Below are 7,971 nucleotides of genomic sequence, written 5' to 3'. Positions count from 1 at the left end.
CTAAACCATCAATCAACTGACTTTTTGTGAATTATCGCACAAAATAAACCTAATCGCATGTGGTTGGTACTCGGTACATGTAGTAAAGACTTAACATGACAAATGAAGCTCTTGAATGAAGACGGGATAAATCATAAATACTCATTTTGTCGAAATAGTTGATCAACGATCCAATTGGTTCTAAATTCTTTTTAGATCACAAATTTAACTTTTTTCATTTTAAACAAAAGAGTAATACTTGAAATTTGTGTAGTTTTTTAATGAGGTGTAGATCATGTCAATCGTAACAGGGTAAGTCTACTTCATTGAAGGTAAAAAAATCTGAACCGTCACGGAAAAAATACTGTGAATGTTACCTTCACAGTTTTTGTTGTAAAGTTTTAAGTGTAAAAAGGTGTTCTCGTGAGTCACAAGAAAACAAATTTCACATGATACCAAGTCTGGTTGATATCCATGCAATTAATATCGTAAGTCTACATACAAATCTAAACTTGATATCCTGACTCACTTCTTCCCCTTGGAGAGAGAGGTGATAAAGAGTATGAATTACTCTCAAACTTTAAAAACAAATACATTATTGACTTTTCGAAAATCAAACAAAACTTTTCAAATTTCTTCTACAACTTCAAATCAAGCCATATACAAAAAGTACCGTCATCCTATCCACCTCTTCATGTTCCTCCCAATAATACGTAATTTATAACTTACAAAACACGCACTCAAAAATGTTACTAACGTCATCTAACTTTTACTATTTTAATTTCAAGATGTTCGAAGGTATCCTACTTTTTTCGTAATTGGGACAAGTCAACTTGCCAAAAGGAGTTTGATTAACAAAGTAGGGACAAATGTGAATGAGTAACTAGAGTAGTATCAAGCTATGTGCAGGTGACCAAAACCATTTCGCGCTAAGCATAAGATATGTCGAAGCTAGACGTAAAAAGAGCTGTTATGAGCCTAAATGGAAATTGTCCAACCATAAGAATAAATCCTAAATGATAGAAGTTGATCCAAAAAAGAAACATATAACGTTAAAAATTACTGATCTACTTAAGACGGGGAAGCAGAGTGGAGATAGAAAGGTCAATTAGAACAAGTTATAGCAAAAATAATTTGCAAAAAGTAAGAGTAACAGTATGACATTAAATAATGTGTTTCTGAACGACTCTTTCTTGTTCCTGGTGGGATCTGGATCAAGATTCAATATTTGCAAGGAAATGGGAGAAATAAGTATGTGGTATGCCTATAACTATTAGTACATATTTCAGTACATGTAGTAAAAACATAACATGACAATGAAGTTCTTGATTGTTTTGGTTGCATAATTCTTATGAATAAACTAAATTCTGGCATGTTTTTACAGCCTTTTTAACCCAAACTACACTTAATACAAACATTGGATGTGTGTATATTCTTAATAGGAGTCATAAATTCAACGTTTAATTTCCATACAAAAGTCTATTTTAGTGATTGCCAACCACAAGTTTTGTGTCTTGGAGATACAAGATAGCATTGGTGGAGCATTAATCACTTCCAAAAACATATGAACCAAAAGCATTCATTACTTTCCAACAAAAATCCAAATCTTAATTTGTTTAGGAATATTGTAACATCAATTTCAACCCAAGAATTCTACGTTGACAGCTCCGTCCATCGATCTATTTCTCTCGCTTGTTGATAAGATGATTACATCGTATTGGAGTATGTATCACTCACAATATTTCCTTGACTTTACAACAAACTTATCATATCATTAAAATACTACCAAACCATCAGGTATAGCTAACGAAAAAAGGCCCTAGTCCCATTAAGCTTATTAACCTACTAACAAACAGACTCTTAATATGACAAATAAAGTTCTTGATTTACATAGCTCTTATGAGTAACATATAAATTGGTAGTTCTTTACATCCCTTTAAGCTGATCTACACTTTTTTTCCTTCTTTTTCTGAAATCGTACACTTATTTTCTTCTAAACATTTGTTATATATGCTTTTCGATACTACAGCTTAATATAAGTCATGAAGTCAATAGTCAATTTTCATCATGCATAAATCTACTTCATTGATTGACAACCACAACTTTTATCTTTTGGAGAGATAAAATAATGTAAAAGCATTAATCACTTCCAAGCATACGAAAAGAAAAAAACATTTTCCAACAAAACTTTCAAAATTCTCTTTGTTTTAGGAATATTACAGAGTACTTGTAACTCATTTAGTCAATGGTCAATTCTAATCAAATTGGATTTCATTCTCAACCACACTATCTACTTGTCTTTTTTGTAGAGTTGAACTGATAGCATCATATTGGAGTGTGTATTACTCTTAATATTTTCATGACTTTTCAACAAACTTCCAAGTTTCCATGTAAAATAACAATGCTATTAAATTGTTATGTACATCAAATAATTTATTAAATACATGCCAATGCTATTTATGTATAAGATCAAACTTTTTTAAATCCATTTGAAATGCTATTAACTAATAACAATTTGTCATGTTGATCAGTCTATAATCAAGGTTTTAATGTACATAAATGTCAGACAAGGTAGTAAGTTCTGTTGGCTGTGGATAGGGGTGTTCAAAAACCCGATCAATCCAACTCAACCCAACGCAAAATAACTCAATTTGAAGCAACTCGATGTCTAATCAAGTTGTAAAATTTTCAAACCATAGGTATTGGGTTGATATTGGGTTACTATTATTTAAACTCAACCTAACCCGATGAACCTGAATTCCTTTTATTTCCTGGATTTAATATGATTGTTGAATTTCTATTAATATACACATTAGACAATTACACTATCACGTATGCTCTTCATATACACATATTTTCAATCTATTCATATATCTATATAACTCATTCGTATATATGTTTAGTAACTGTGAATATATATATGTAAATTGAGAAAATTAACTGAAGATAATCGTTGGGTTGGCCTTGTAATTAAGGTCCTTACATCATCTCCGACAGGGTTTTTTACAATTTTTTTCAAAATAGATAGACAAAAGTCAGAAATTTATATTCAACTCGAATATTGGTTAGAAAACGAAGAAATAAGCAAAAAAAACAATTAATACACATTCTTTCCTCTAAAATAGTTTTACAAATTTCTTCAAATATGAAGAAATTTTTAGGGGGGAACAAGGTATGGTCCATATATTTTTCCAAATACCATGTACCAACTAATTATAATTGGTGCGCAAAATTTTATAATATATACCAACCAAATATACATGGTACCAATTTTCTTTATTAGTACATCTTAGTACGGTTTTGTACCAACGTCGCTAAAGTTGAAGTTACATATTATTTAAATTGAGATTTTTATCATTTAGATTTAGATGCACAAAGACTATCGAACAGTCACATAACATGTTGATATGTGTGATACTACTTATTTCTACCTATACAAGCATTCAAATAATCTTTATATAATAAACTAATTCATTAATAGTCTAATGTAGGTGCCCATTGAGGAGATGCGATGGACCATAGAGGCGTGAACGAGTTACCGAGTGTTGGGGTTAGGTGAATGAATTCAATCAAGTTCCATATATTCATCAGGATTATAATTTAGCACAATTTAAATCAATATAAAATTTAACCAAAAGGGCATTTGGTCTAGCTACATCAGAGCCTTTGGCCTTGTAGGAGGTAAGAGGTTCAAATCTCACCAAATGTAAAAAGGGTGTGTGAGTTTATTTGTTGCATTTGTTGTATATAAATATTATATACTTCTAAAACAAATTAAATTTAAATTTAAAATCAAGATATGATGTATTATTGATTGTCGTGGTACACGACTTCTAAAATCAATTTTAGATAGGAATTGTTGGTTTGTCTTATGATCACTTCCAAAAAACGTATAGGATGAACCAAAAGCATTGGAGCATTATGATCACTTCCAAAAGTCTGTGTGTTGGAGATATAAGATAGCATTGGAGTATTAATCACTTCCAAAAACGTATGAACCAAAAGCATTCATTGCTTTCCAACAAAAATCCAAATCTTAATTTGTTTAGGAATAGTGTGACATCAATTTCAACACAAGAATTCCATATTGACAGCTCCGTCCATCGATCTATATCTCTCGCTTGTAGTTGTAGATAAGATGATTACATCGTATTGGAGTATGTATCACTCACAATATTTTCTTGACTTTTCAATACACTTTTAATTTTCCATGTAAAAGATCTGTTTTTTTTTTAAATTGTTTTGTAAATCAAATGATTTATTGATTATTATAGTAATAATATGTTGGTATCAAATCAAAAACCTCAATCGATGTGAAACGATATGAGCTAATAATTTTATCTTAATATTTGACAACTAAGATTCGACCTAAGTATTTGAAAATAAAAATGATTCACTAATTACCCTTTCTCACATATTTTAATTAAAAAATTAATACATTAAATAATATCAAAGATCAAAGAGATTGATATTTAACAAATCCATATACATGAATCTAAATACCTAGGTACGGTATGAATCTACAGAGATGTACATTATGGCTCTACCTGCAACCATTTTATCTTACCAAACGCTTACTCGGGTAAGTGACCACCAAGTCATTTTATATATCTTACCGGATGAATATGGTGAGGATCAATAATCTTACCCGGTAAGAGCGAGACAAGGACCAAGAGTCTTACCCGGTAAGTGAAGGCGACGACTCTTACCGCGGTAAGCGCTTACCGGGTAAATTGTTGCATACAATACCGTTTTGGTGGACTAAAATTTTATCCGGTAAGTAAATTATAGTGTGTAAATTTATCGGTAAGCGCTTATCGGGTAAGTGTTTGGTAAACGGCCCCTTACTCTATATCATATAATGTCTTTTACATATTACAACTATGAGTAACCTATTAATTTGAATGAGAATGACATGACACAAGTCAGCACTTTTTCATATCATGTAACCGTCCATGTAGGATATCCACGTATAATATATTTCTAATGTGACAAATTTGTTTGATTTTTCCTCAATATGTAGCTTTCATTTTCTAACTTTTCTTTCACGTTAGTGGTCCTTGGATTGAAAATCATGTACGTATCTTAATCATTCTCTTAACCTTCTCCTTCTTTTTCCAACTGTTCTTCATAGCACCACACCATTTTCCACAACTACTTTTTCCACAAACTCGATATTTGTTTTTTAACTTAATTATTTCATATTGATTTCAAAACACTTTATCTGCTTTCTCATATGAAACCAAGAAAATACCTAGCGGTATCGTAGTTAGAGGTGAGCATAGGCGGGTACCCGCCCTTTTTGACAGGAACCGGAACCGGAACCGGCGGTTCTTGAGATATTGGAACCGGAACCGGAACCGGTTAGAGCGGTTCTTGAATTTTTGGAACCGGGAACCGGTTCCGGTTCTGGGTACCCGCTTCCTAAAATATTAAAATTTTGTTATTTAGAAATAAAAATAAAATATTGCCAAAACACTAAATTAAATAAACAAGAATAGAAATTATACAGAATAATGGTTACAAATATTGTTTTAACGATTACAAACCATAATAGACTAATAGAAAATGTTCAAAGTTTAACGATTATATACTATAATTKTAAWTKTTCAAAACTTAACGATTACATACTACGAACTGTAGTTTAGTAGAACTAGAAAGTAGATGAAAAATGAAGATGACCGCGTCATTTGAAGATGTAACTTAATATAAATTTGGTATTGAAAAAAATCAATTATTTTTTTTATTGAAAAACAACCGCCGGTTCCGGGTACCCGGCGGGTAACGGTTCCGAAAAACTGAGAACCGGAACCGTTCTCAATCGGTTCCGTATTTTAGGAACCGGAACCACTCATATCGGTTTCGGTTCCGGAACCGGCGGTTCCGGTTCCACAAACGGGTACCCGATTCCGCTGCTCACCCCTAATCGTAGTCTTTGGCTTCCTAGGAAGTCAGGGGTTCAAACCTCACTAAATATGAGGAAGGTGTGTGAGTTTTACTTGTTACATTTGGAGTCCAGATCTTGATCATATGCATCATATGATTTGTTTAAAACACTACTATGAAAACGTTCATAACACCCTCTAAATTGTAATAGAAAAATAGGAAAAACGGGTACTAATTAAAACAAACATGCGCCCGAGCTAGTTAACAAATGGTACCCCATTTTGTTACCCGGTTGTTTAAAAACCAGATGCTATGATAGAGGTATAATTTGGAAGTTGAAGTCATACTCGTCATAGCAAATTAACAATATTAATTTTCTTACGTGGTTATGCTTAAGTAACCAAGTAAGCTTGGCAGTGTCAAAAATCATCATTCACAATCTAACATCTTATTTGATTGCTCTATATCAGACGAGTGAAATTAGACAAAGCAAAAACACAGTGAACGGACCCCCTATTTACTAATACTATACGTAAAGTTGGTTTTCCTGTAAGTACACATTTTACCGAGAATATTACATAATATGTGTAACCCACTGTAAAGTCAAAAGTCAATTTGAATCCAACACTACTTCATTATCAATTACTCCTTCTACTTGTCCTTTTGTCCGGTACAATTTGTATTATATTAGAGTATGAATCACTGTCCTAATACTAATTATAGCACGATATAAATATTTATTGAATTTCCAACAAACTTTGAAGTTCTCATGTAAAACCTAAATTTTGTAGTTAACAGGTTTATATAATGATTACATATGAATATGTTATGAAGTGAATAAAGGGAAATGATGTTGAAATTTCTTCGATTATTGATTATCATCCCTTCCATAATATTATTAGCTCACATCTTATGTACCGAAGAAGTGAAGTGATGTTGCACGGGGGACGTATTGGGTAGCCTGGTGGCGAGACCGGCAACAGCACTGGTTTAGCGGTTGGAGTTTGGACATAAGCAAGTCAAGTATAATAACGGTAAGCAACACAAATCACAATACTTCCATTTTTGCTACCATAAAGCAAACTTTTCTTTTACCCAGAGTCTTGTTATACATTTATTTATAACAGAAAAATATAAATACATAAATCACACAACTATTTACGAAAGAGCATCGAGAGCTTCCTTACTGAATCATCAAGGAAGTAATAGAATGTATACATACATTCCTCAACCAAGTCTAGCACCTTCTACGCCAATAAGGATTGATGTAAACAACACCAACAAATCCCAACAGGAACACAACCCTTGTCGCACCACAACTTCCGTAGAAGGATACCATATCAATCTCATACCATTTATCAAGGCCTTCTTTACCTGATGGATCGGTCGCCTGTGATATAGACGTGCATTTCTTCTCTAGTGGTGGTCCACAAAGAAGTGGATTCCCTTCATAGCTCTCATTGGTAAAGGTACTAAACTGTGTTTTCATATCTGGGAGTCTTCCTGATAGATTGTTGTAAGAAACATCAAACTAAGCAACATAATTCGACTTAATTAGTTTTGATGGAACTTCGCCACTCAAACCATTGTAAGAGAGGTCCAAGCTCTCTATATTCTCAAGATTTGAGAATTGCCTCGGAATGGTTCCTGTCAACCGATTGTGAGACAGGTTCAAAGAGTGAATCTGGGTCAACAACCCTAGTTCTTTTGGGATTTCACCAACTAGTTTGTTACATGACAGATCCAGTCCCACCATCAAATCAAGAATGTGACCCTTGTAGGAGTGAGAGTGAGTTTTTATTGTAAACTGAACGTCTTGTATTTTTTATATTTCCAACCATAATAGTAAATCATACTGAACATAACACTCTGATAGTACTGGGAGGCACTCTCATATAAGAGAACTGTTTCTTCTGTGAAAACAGGGTTGATAGGGCTTATAATATTTTGGAGGCAACCAGGTATTGGACCAGAGATAGAGTTAGAGTTACCGGATAAATCTATCAAACTCACATTACTTAATTGGCACAACTGCTTCGGAATAGAACCATTGAAGTTATTTTCTCTCAAAATAAGAATCCTTAATTCGGATAGATGACCAAGAAA

The sequence above is a fragment of the Cynara cardunculus genome (genome assembly GCF_001531365.2).
Source record: "Cynara cardunculus var. scolymus isolate 2C chromosome LG 4, CcrdV1, whole genome shotgun sequence".
Classification (NCBI taxonomy): domain Eukaryota; kingdom Viridiplantae; phylum Streptophyta; class Magnoliopsida; order Asterales; family Asteraceae; genus Cynara; species Cynara cardunculus.
Note: the sequence above shows the minus strand (reverse complement) of the source record.